Below are 11,846 nucleotides of genomic sequence, written 5' to 3'. Positions count from 1 at the left end.
ATCACAGGGGAAGGAAGACTGTCAGGAAAAGCTGTCAAACTTTGAAATGGGCAAAAGAGATTACTGGGGGTCCTTTCAACAGAAGGCTAAGTCTTGTCCAGTGAACCCTCCAGGGATTTTCTGATCCTCTAGGGATGTGGTTTGGATTATCTTTGTTTTTGTTTTGTTTTGTTTTGATGTGGAGAGTGGTAAATATGTTCTTTTATTGTCTTTTTTCATTTTTTCTTTATTTTTTATATTGGAGTATATTTGAGTTACAATGTTGTGTTAGTTTCAGGGGTACAGCAAAGTGACTATACATATACATATATCTATTCTTTTTCATATTCTTTTCCCATATAAGTTATTACAGAGTATTGAGTAAGAGTTCCCTGTGCTATACAGTAGGTCCTTGTTGATTATCTATTTTATGTGTAGTAGTGTGTATATGTTAATCCCAAACTCCTAATTTATCCCTCCCCACCTTGCCTTTCCACTTTGGTAACCATAAGTTTGTTTTCTAAGTCTGTTAGTCTAATTTCTGTTTTACAAATAAGTTCATTTACCATTTTTTTAGATTCCACATATAAGTGATATCATATGATATTTGTCCTTCTCTGTCTGGCTTCACGTAGAATTCTCTAGGTCCATCCATGTTGCTGCAAATGGCATTATTTCATTCTTTTTTTTATGGCTGAGTGATATTCCATTGTATATAGGTACCACATCTTCTTTATCCATTCGTCTGTCAATGGGCATTTAGGTTGCTTCCATGTCTTGGCTATTGTAAATAGTGCTGCAATGAACATTGGGGTGCATGTATATTTTAGAAGTATGGTTTTCTCCAGATATATCCCCAGGAGTGGGATTACTAGATCATATAGTAGCCCTCTTTTTAGTGTTTTAAGGAACCTCCATACTGTTCTCCATAGTGGCTATACCAATTTACATTCCCACCAACAGTGTAGGAGGGTTGATTGTCTTTGACCAGGCTATTTTACAACTCTGTGAAAGGTAGATATTAACATGTAGAAAACTGATAGTAATGCATATCTTTCCTGTCCATAGCTATGCAAATTATTCCTTTCGTCCACTAGGAAATATAAAGCTCTGTAAATCAAATCCTCATTTGAACCAGTTATAACATCCTACTGGTCCCCTAATTAATGAGTTAAACAAAATCTTTGACACATGTTCATTTTATAGTTATATGAGTCATGATTCAATCCTCTTATATAAATCAGCCTAAAGCACTTTAAATAAACACATGTTGGAAACAGTTCAACATACAGAAATAAAGGCAGAATATATGATGTCTCCAGAGGTCAATATAAGCTAAGCACGATTAGATACTTAACTGATAGTGACTTGCTGATCTGAAGAGCCAAAGTAGCAAATAGGGAACATTCTGGAGTTGAGTACATTAAAAACCTCAGGCCACAAAGGCACTTAGGGAGACTTTAGATGGCTTTTTTTTTTTTTTTTTTGGCCACACTGTGTGGCCTGCGGGATCTTAGTTCCCCAACCAGGGATCAAACCCGTGCCCCCTGCAGTGGAAGCTCAGAGTCTTAACCACTGGACCGTTGGCAAGAACTTGGCCACGTAGCCACTCCTAGCTATGAGGAGTCTGAGAAATGCAGCCTCTAGCTGAGTCACCTTCTGTCTAGCTAAAACTCCATCGCTATGGGAAAAAAGGAGAATAAACTGGGGAGAACACTCAAAAGTCTGCCAAACTCCCCAGTTTTGCTTTCTATCTTAGGAATCAGGTAGCAGTGACTTGAATCACAACTTCTATTCCTATAAACCCCATTTGCTGGGGTTTACTGGGCCCCTTTCCTCCTTGGCCCACTTTATATGTAGAGCTAAACATTCCAGATCGGTCAGAGCATCCAGACTAAAGAAAGAGGGGACAAAATGTCAGTCAGACCATTAATCTGAGGCATGTTGAGAAGGCTGTGGTATTTATGGCGAGCATCCACCCCCTTCTGCATCGCTATTTTAATTCAGGTCAGAGTCCTTGATCCCTAGGTCTTTTAAAGCCCATCTGTAATGTGCACTCTCTTTGTCATTTCCCTGTGGCCCCTTCCCTGTTGAACCACCAATCCCACTAAAAGCACTTAGATTATTTAATTCAAGTTATTTAATATAGCAATGACAATAGGCTCTCTGGAGACTACCCACCATCTATACTGAAATTTGCATGATTGGTGGGAAGTCTAAATTAACAAGAAGCTCCTAGTTACCTAGAGTTGACTTTTTTTAACTGTGTAAATCTTGTGATCTGAAGAGACCTTGTTGATATCCCTGACTAAGATTTTAATCATCAATGAGGCATATCTGTTTTGCTCATCACTTAGAACATTAGCTGGTAAACAGTAGGTGCTCAATAAATATTTAGTAAATGAATAAATGAACCTATTAAATACCCAATGCTTTTATTTCCTAAGGAAGATAATGTATAAATTTGTTTACATTTTTGTCTAAGTTTAATTTCAAAATATTCCAAAATATTATAAACAATTTCAGATCCTCATGTATTAATACATCTTGGGAACATTTTTAACAACAATGTTTGAAACAAAAATTATTTATGACTAGTATTGATTTAATTTTTTAAACACCATACCATAATTGCCCCAATTTTCTCACCTTGAAAGTTCATCCACATCCAAACCATACTGTTTATCTCTTTTCCTCCATAAAAAACCTCTCCTGATCACAATAGCTCATTCTAAGCCCTTTTCGCTGTGTACTGATAACACTTATTCTATACCTCTTAACTTGAGCATTTCATTTTCTGCTGCCTAAAATATTTGGCTACTTATTTCCCATATACTGTATGAGTCTTCTTTCTCTAAGGACATCTTTTAATCACAACATTACTCAGCACAAGACTTTGTATATTGTTGGCTGAAAAATTACATTCCTTTTTGATTCTTTTTCTTTTTTTTTTGGCTGTTCTGCACAGCTTGCAGGGGGAGCTTAGTACCCCAACCAGGGATTGAACCTGGGCCATGGCAGTGAAAGCACCAAGTCCTAAATACTGGACCGCCAGGGAACTCCCCTCCTTTTTGATTCTTTATTTCTCATAATTATGACCAAATAATAACTGTTTCATGAATGCTTAGACCATTTATCTGGTGATTCTCTGAACAATCCCTCAAACACTTGGCCCAAATCCTTGGAATGTTGGGCCCCCTGGTCTCCTTCCTGTGAGGCAACCACTACCCTGCTTTGGCAAGCTCTTTCCACCAGGAGCCACAAGAGGCTTTTAAAATGTGGTTTTTGGTTTAAACTCATTAGAAGTTATGAATATAAACTAGCAATGCAAAATCAGTAAGAAAAAACACATGTATAATCCCCCAACCTTGAAAAAGAGAACAGGGACTTCCCTGGTGGTGCAGTGGTTAAGAATCCACCTGTCAATGCAGGAGACACGGGTTCGAGCCCTGGTCTGGGAGGATCCCACATGCTGCAGAGCAACTAAGCCCGTGCTCCACAACTACTGAGCCCGCGAGCCACAACTACTGAAGCCCGTGTGTCTAGAGCCTGTGCTCTGCAATGAGAATGAGAAGCCAGCGCACCACAATGAAGAGTAGCCCCCACTTGCCGCAACTAGAGAAAGCCCGCGCACAGCAATGAAGACCAACACAGCCAAAAATAAATAAAATAAATTTATAAAAAAAAGAAAAAGAGAACAAAGTAAGACAGCACTAAAGATTTCTGTTTTTTAAAACTACCATAGTTTGCTATGTTAGATAACCTGAATTTTTCCCTCCACCAGGCTAGCACTACAAATGAGAAGAGCACTTATGAAGTATACAGTATTTTCAGCACAGTCATGGACATATTGGGTGACTTTGTACATGTTTTGACTTACTGTACTGCAACGTCTCACTTAGAGATAACCCCTCTCAGTTATAGATCCATCTAGGACTAGGAATAAATAACAAGTGTCTCTAAAGCACTGGGTTAATGAAAAGGATAGTATCACAGAAATAATATGCAACAACATCCTCAGCAAGTGACCCACGGAAAACCAATAGATAGTTTAAGATGAAAATAGTCCAAAGTAGTTGCTCTCAACCACTATTTCAGCTCACCCAGTGGGTGGCCTTGGGAAAAGTGAAGGGAGCTCATTAATCCATATACGTATGGTATCTGCAAAAACTAAAGGCTTGACCAAAGCAGGTTTAAACAGAAATGTATTCTCTCACAAGACAAGAAGTCTAGGTGACAGGGCTGTTGGATTTAGTGGCGTCACCAAAAACCTGGGTTATTTCCTTCCCTCCTTATTTTTCCTCTGGCCATCTTACCCACCCTTACAATACGGCTGCCAATAGCAACAGGTTTCCTCATTCATATCCAGTGGGAGAGAAAGAAGGAAAACTTTTTCCCAGATCATAGAAGATAAGCCCTACACTTCAGTCTGACTGGGCCAAGTAAAGCCCTAAGTCCATCCCTGGACCAGTTACATTTACCAGGTTAAAACATGCTCTGATTGGCTTAGACTAATCAGGACCCTCTTCTGGACTGGAAATGGGACAGATGCTTGAACAACCCCCAGGTTCTGATTCAGGAAGAAAGAAAACAGGGTGAATGCTGGCTCTGCCACCAATGGTGCCCACAGGTGTGAAGCATCCGGAGACTGAACACATTATGTGCTTTTGTTGCTGTTTCCAAATGCCCTAGTGGCTCCTGTGATTTAAAAAATGCAGACCCATTCTGGAAGTGTTTGGGAAGTGCAGCTGAATGCATAATGGCCTTCAGCCATGTCTTTTCTCGACAAAGAGGTATTAAAATTATGACTATAATCATCTGATTAGAAAGGAAAGAAGGAAGGCAGGCTCTGTGTGTTGTTAACCTTTGAATTACATTGCAGTTCCTGTGGAAGAGTCACTGCGGCCCTGTCGCCCTCTACTGGACTCATAGCAAAATTGTTGAACTTTTTATTTGTTTCCAAGTCTGTTTTTAACCGAAATGCATAGGTTTCTAGGTTCAAGTCTAACTTCGCAAAAAGTTGCCTAGTTTCTTGTTGATAGACTGTGATATGCTTGTCATGGCTCCAGGGGAATCGTTGTGGAGAAAAGAGGAAATTCTATGAGATCAATCCAGGCCTAAAGCCACAGAAACCATGAGGAACCCCTTAGGGGGTCTGCTGGGTTAGAAGAGGGCATGCAAATGTGGGGTTCCCTCAGCAGTATTACGTGGTCTGAGGGCTGAATGTAAAACACAAGGACTTTTTCTGCTGTCTCCAAAGCAACCCAACTACTGAATAATTGTAGTTTGCGATTGAATGGTCCTTTGGCATTTACGAAACATTTTTACATGATTCATTTGGTCCCAAGAATGAGCTCTGGAAGCAGGCATATCAGGTTACTACCTTCACTTCATCAGTGAGGAGCCTGAGGCCCCAAGACATTAAGTTATTTTCCCCAGGACACGTGGTTAATAAATAGGAAAATCTGTGCTTTCAATCCCAGGGCCTGTGCTTTTCCATTGACTCTATACCCTCTTCTCCCTTCCTGGCTGTTCTGTAAAGTGATTTTATTATCTTACTTAACATGTTTCCCAAAGCATTTTGATGACAAGTCAGATCTTTTTAAATTTCATTTATTTATTTTTTATACAGCAGGTTCTTATTAGTTACCTATTTTATACATATTAGTGTATAGATGTCAGTCCCAATCTCCCAATTTATCCCACCACCATCACCACCACACCCCTCACCCTGCTTTCCCCCTTTGGTGTCCATACGTTTGTTCTCTACATCTGTGTCTCTATTTTTGCCTTGCAAACTGTTTCATCTGTAACATCTGTAACATTTTTCTAGATTCCACATATATATATATATATATAATATACGATATTTGTTTTCCTCTTTCTGACTTACTTCACTCTGTATGACAGTCTCTAGGTCCATCCACGTCTCTACAAATGACCCAATTTCATTCCTTTTTATGGCTGAGCAATATTCCATTGTATATATGTACCACATCTTCTTTATCCGTTCGTCTGTCGATGGGCATTTAGGTTGCTTCCATGACCTGGCTATTGTAAATAGAGCTGCAATGAACATTGGGTTGCCTGTGTCTTTTTGAATTATAGCTTTCTCTGGGTGTATGTCCAGTAGTAGGATTGCTGGGTCATATGGTAGTTCTATTTTTAGTTTTTTAAGGACCCTCCATAGTGTTCTCCATAGTGGCTGTATCAATTTACTTTCCCACCAACAGTGCAAGAGGGTTCCCACAACTCAGATCTTTTAGTTAATTAGTTCCAGATTATTTCCTGCTAATTAGAGGAGCTGATTCATTTGAATGAAATAGAGGGTTTTTGGCGATGGTAAGAATGAATTCTTTGAATGAAAAGTCACATTTGGAACTATTCAACTGTTGAAGAAAAGAATGTAATTTAATTGTATGACAAAATAAACAAGAGGCTTAAACTGAACTCATGGGTAAATGTACAACAGAAAAGGACAGTTGGGCAATTTAATATATGACTATTCTAGGGGTGGCAAAAATTTCCATTCTAGGTTCTTTGGCTGGTCTAATAAGTAAATTGACATAAGACAGATTAACAAGAGAAAACCAAATTTAATTTTGACAAGAGTCCCACAAAAATTTGAGACCTAAAGGTAAGTTGGGCAACTGAGGCTTATTATATGTCGCCCTGAGTCAAGGATTGGGATAGGGGCCCGGGGTCTTCAAAGGGGAGGAGGGTAATTCACAAGAAGATAAGAAGAGCAGGTGTTTGACGATTAGATGTTCACCCTGCCATGAAGATAGGTCATTCAGTAAAACGTTATCTCTGGTAGTATCTCTCTTTCAGGACCAGGCCCGTTATCTAAATTCTTTTAGGCAGTTAAGGGAAAGGTAAAAGTTTTCCCTTAGTCTGCTGGGTCTTGATTACCTTCAGTTCAAAATAATCCACGTGTCAAATTGGCCTATTTGGAGGTGACCTATTCTGCTCCCCCTCACTATTTAACTTTTTTCAGCATGTCACTATCTTCTTTTTTTCCATTTTTTTTTTCGGTCATGCAGCATGTGGGATCTTAGTTCCCTGACCAGGGGTCAAACCTGTGCCCCCTGCAGGGGAAGCAAGAAGTCTTAAGCACTGGACCACCAGGGAAGTCCCAGCATGTCACTATCTTGACTCACAGATTAACTTTGGTTGCATATAATTTCTTAAAGTAATTTAACATAAATTCCATTTTCTCTTTGAATCCGTTGAAAAAATTTTTTAAATAGCAAGCTTCAGAGTGTATTCATTTGTTGCCATGTTTCCAAATGATTTGGTTCTTTGCTTTAAGGAGAGAGAAACCACTGGAGATCTTCAAGAGTCAGTGACACAAAGGATTTTTGTAGATTTGTGTCCACCTTCTGCCCTCTGAGGGTTAGGGTTAGAATTTCTCTGGGGGCTTCTGCAATCACCCTGCCACCCCACCGGGAGACCACCCAGGACAGCTCAGAGGAGAACATCGCAGGTGTGTGGAGGATTGCAGCCCTTGACCGTTGGTGGCCCAAGTGTACAGAATCATGACTCTTCTAGCTGGCATAGGTGTTGGAACTCCCCCAGGTTAACCTACCTCATTTACCACCAGAAAATGGGTCCAGATGGGTGATTTGGTTTTAGTTGCTTTTTCCAAGTGGCTATAAAGTCAAAGGAGGTTCTTGTATTATTGGTTCCATTTAGTTACAACTAGTATTTCCTGGTTTTAGTCAGTGCTGGAGATAGAGCCAGCCAATCCCTGGTGACTGTGGGATTGGAGCCGTGACTCCTGCTTCTAACTGTTCTGTAGAAAATGCGAAAGAGAGCAATGCCTGTGGTTTTCTCGGTTGATTCTTGAAGCGTATAGCCAGTCGTTTCAGGAGTTGCTGAATGAAGTTTCATCTAACTTTAGAATTTTCACAGTTCACGCTCTGAAACCTCATTGTTAGGGACATATAATTTTTAGACATGGTTCGTTTGCTTAAAAACCACATTTTACTTTCAGGTCCATTTACAGGCGTTAATTGGTTGTCCCTCGTAATTTTTTTTAATTGAAGTATAGTTGATTTACAATGTTTCAGGTGCACAGCAAAGTGATTCAGTTATACATATATATATGTGTGTGTATATATATGTATAACTTTTTCAGATTCTTTTCCATTATAGGTTATTACAAGATATTGAATATAGTTCCCTGTGCTATACAGTAGGTCCTTGTTGCTTACCTATTTTATATATAGTAGTGTGTATCTGTTAATCCCAAATTCCTAATTTATCCCTCCCCCCTGCCACCTAGTAATTTTTAAATGGAAAAGAAAAAGGAAAGCTGGACTGCCCATCCCCACCTGTCCGCACTCAGTCTTGCAAACGGCTTCCCCAACTCGGTTATTCACAACCTCTCAGACAGAAGGAGGTGGGCCCTGAAGTGCCTTAGGATTCTATAAGAAGCAAGTCCAGACCGTCCAGGCACTGAGGACAGAGACGTTGAGTAAATGACCAAATGGCCTTGGGTGTGAAGAGGCTCTCTTCTTAGCAGTCAATGCCATGGGGCATTTCCCACCTCCGTGGGACACCTCGCTGTCTGTCCTGAGAAAGGCAGCCACATGTAGGAGCTCACGGGATTTTGTTTCAGCTGGTTAGAGGTTTTGATTGTTTTGCAAATACAAAGTTTACCCCAAGAATACGGCTGACTCAACCGTCTCACTGCAAACCTCCAGGAAGACCAAAAAGGGAAATCATTAAGATTTTAGGCAAACTTTCAGCTTCCTTCTGTTACATCTAGTAGATAACATGCCAAAGAATTTGAATATAGCAACCCTCCCACGAGGAAAGAAAGGCTGTGGATGAAGACATTTACTGTACAGTGGGCGGCTAGGAGGAGGTATGATGACAAGTGCTTAGAAAGGCAGATGGCACAATAGTAACAGCTCAGATTTGAGCTAGTTTGACCTGGGTTCAAATCCCAGTGCTGCCATGTATACCTGGGTGGCTTCTGGGTGTAAACCTGCCCAGGCTTCAAGTTCTTCATCTGCAAAATGGAAAGACATCAACTGCACTTACTTCTTAGGGAGGTAAATGAGTTAATAAACAAAAAGTGTGCGACATGTAAAATGTTCCACTGTAGTCTCTCAAGGGAAAACTGTGAAGCTGTGATAGAGCCCACCACCACCTTGCCCTTAGAGCTTTAAGCTAACATTCTCTCATTTGCTTCTCACACCAACCCTAGGAGGTCGGCTAGGTGGGAATTAGTGCCTCCGCTTTACAGCTAAGGAAACTAAGAGCCCAGGGATGTTCTCCACTGTAAAATGGAACAATTAAGAGCCCATCAGGATTGCCTCATCTCTAAATTGTAGACATGCCTTTTCAAACCAAGCCTATTTTCCTCATTTGATTGCAACTGATAGATAACAACTTTTTTAAACTGCATGAATTTTGCTTCATCCTACCAACTTCTACAAATTCTTTATTCCTGTCCTGCCCCTAGTTTCTTCAGAACCATTTTTTTTTTGATTCTGTATATATACGTGTTAGCATACAGTATTTGTTTTTCTCTTTCTGACTTACTTCATTCTGTATGATAGACTCTAGGTCCATCCACCTCCATACAAATAACTCAGTTTCGTTCTTTTTTATGGCTGAGTAATATTCCATTGTATATATGTGCCACATCTTCTTTATCCATCCATCTGTCAACGTAGTCCAGGGACTTCTTGATGAGCATGTTTTTGTGCTAAGTCAGGCACACACACCTGCACACCTGCCAGTTTCTTTTTTTATGAGTTATAAAATCATTATTTGTTTATTTAACTTATTTTTTTTAATTATTATAAGAGGCTTTACTTCTCCAAACTGGAAACAATCCAAATATCTATCACAGGAGAATGGATAAAGAAATCACAATTTATTCCAACAATGGGCTACTTCTCAGCAGCAAACAGGAATGAACTACAGATACATGTAACTACATGAATACATCTCAAAAATGTTACGTAGAGTGAAAAAACGTAAAAGGGTGCCTACCTTATACTACCATTTATATGCAGTTTTAGAAATGACAGAACAAATCTAACGGTGATACAGAACATTGGCTGTCGGGTCATGGGGAGGTGAACATGAGGACTGACTGGAAATGGGATGCGAGGAGGCTTTATGAGGTGTCAGAAATGGTCTATCTTTCGACGGGAAGGTGGGTTAAAGGTTATATACATTAAAATTCATTGCACAGTACACCTAAGGTCTGCGCATGTAAATCATGTCCAATAAAAACTGTCAGCTGTAGGTTATGTAATAATTGTTTATTAAAAGGTAGCTTTTCCAGAAATACAGCTATGACTAGACATGCCAACTATTTAGATGTCCATATTCATGCGGACTATTGACTAACATTCAATAGACAAGAGCAGGATAATTTGGTAGAAGACAACAGATACCTTTGTTCTTGGACACTACGACCTTAAGGTAAGCAGTAACTTGAATCAAATGGTCCAGACTAGTACCTCCTTTAGTGACGCATTGTTATTCACAATGTTGTTTTTAAATGTAGTCTTTTTTCTTTTATTAAGAAAGAACTTCCAGAGCAATAAACTCCAGCTACTTATCTCCCTCCGGTATTCTTCTTATTTTCAGTACATGTCTATCATATTTGCTTACTGACTCGATTTCTTAAAAATAGTCAAACTCAGAAGAACCTCTCCTCTCCTCTGTGATCACATTTACATCCCTTCAGCCAGCAGGACATCTCAAAACAATGTACTATTGTTGACGACGAGGATGGGGGTAACTCTGGGCAAACCCTCCACCACTTCTGGGAAGACAGCTAAGGCGGTGACTCACCCTGGAGGCCGTGTGCTGCCCTCTTGAATCTGGTGATCAATCTCCCCTTAGAGTGTGGGGAGGACAGGGGGCAGCGGTGGAATTGGGGGCTTTGGGACTCCGCAGACTACCCCAAGGAGAATTGCTCAGATTTACCGACCCCATTGCTTGCCCCTCAAATCGGCAGAGCTGGAGGGAAAGGGAGAAACCCTACCCTCTCCCAAAATAAACAACGGTGGGGACTCACTGCCCAGGTCCTATTTCTAGGCACAGAAACATTCCAAGTCTCTCTGAGCTCAGCTGTAACAGAAGCTCCTGGTATCACCACAATGCTTTAGAAAGCCCCATTTCTCTCCGCCTCACACTTGAGGTAGAACAGAAAGGGAGGGAGAAGGCAAAGGCTAAATATTTTGTTCTCAGATATGAGCTTCCTCACAATTCTCAGCTGGTGCTTACTGGAAACCAGTGGGTGTGCTCTTGCCTAGTATGGCAGGAACTGCTCTTTCCTACGCTCTATGCTTTCCCTTTCTTCCAGACTTCCCTGTTTGGGGCTAGGTATATGTCTATTCAGAATAAGTACATTTCCCAGCATTCTCTGCAGGTGGATGTGACCAAGGGACCAAGTTCTGGCCAATGGAAAGTGTGTGGCAGCCTCCTGGAACTTTCCTTGAAAGCTAGCCAGCATGCCCTTTTTCTCCTTTATCCCCTTAAGCTTCCTGCTTCTCCAGTGGCAGAAAAGATGGCTAAAGCTCTTGCCACCATCTTAGATCATGAGGTCAAGGGTCACACTCTAGGGCCACATGCTGTGAGCTGGGAGGAGCCTGAGTTTTCAGTCCCTGAGGACTGCATAGAGCAGAGTTGCTATACCACGCTGGACTGCCACTTCCAGACTTCTTTCTTCTTAAGCCCATGTTCTGTCGCTCGTAGCTGAGTCTAATTGAAACTGAGACAGATGACATTCAGCAAGTCACTGAAAGCAAATGCATCAACCTGGATGGCATTCAGTGACATCAAGCAAATTTTTTCAAAGGACTTCTCCTGAGGCCAGAAATATACTCTACGAT

This window comes from Lagenorhynchus albirostris, unplaced genomic scaffold, assembly GCF_949774975.1.
Source record: "Lagenorhynchus albirostris unplaced genomic scaffold, mLagAlb1.1 scaffold_257, whole genome shotgun sequence".
Lineage (NCBI taxonomy): Eukaryota > Metazoa > Chordata > Mammalia > Artiodactyla > Delphinidae > Lagenorhynchus > Lagenorhynchus albirostris.
This window is presented reverse-complemented; position numbering follows the sequence as displayed.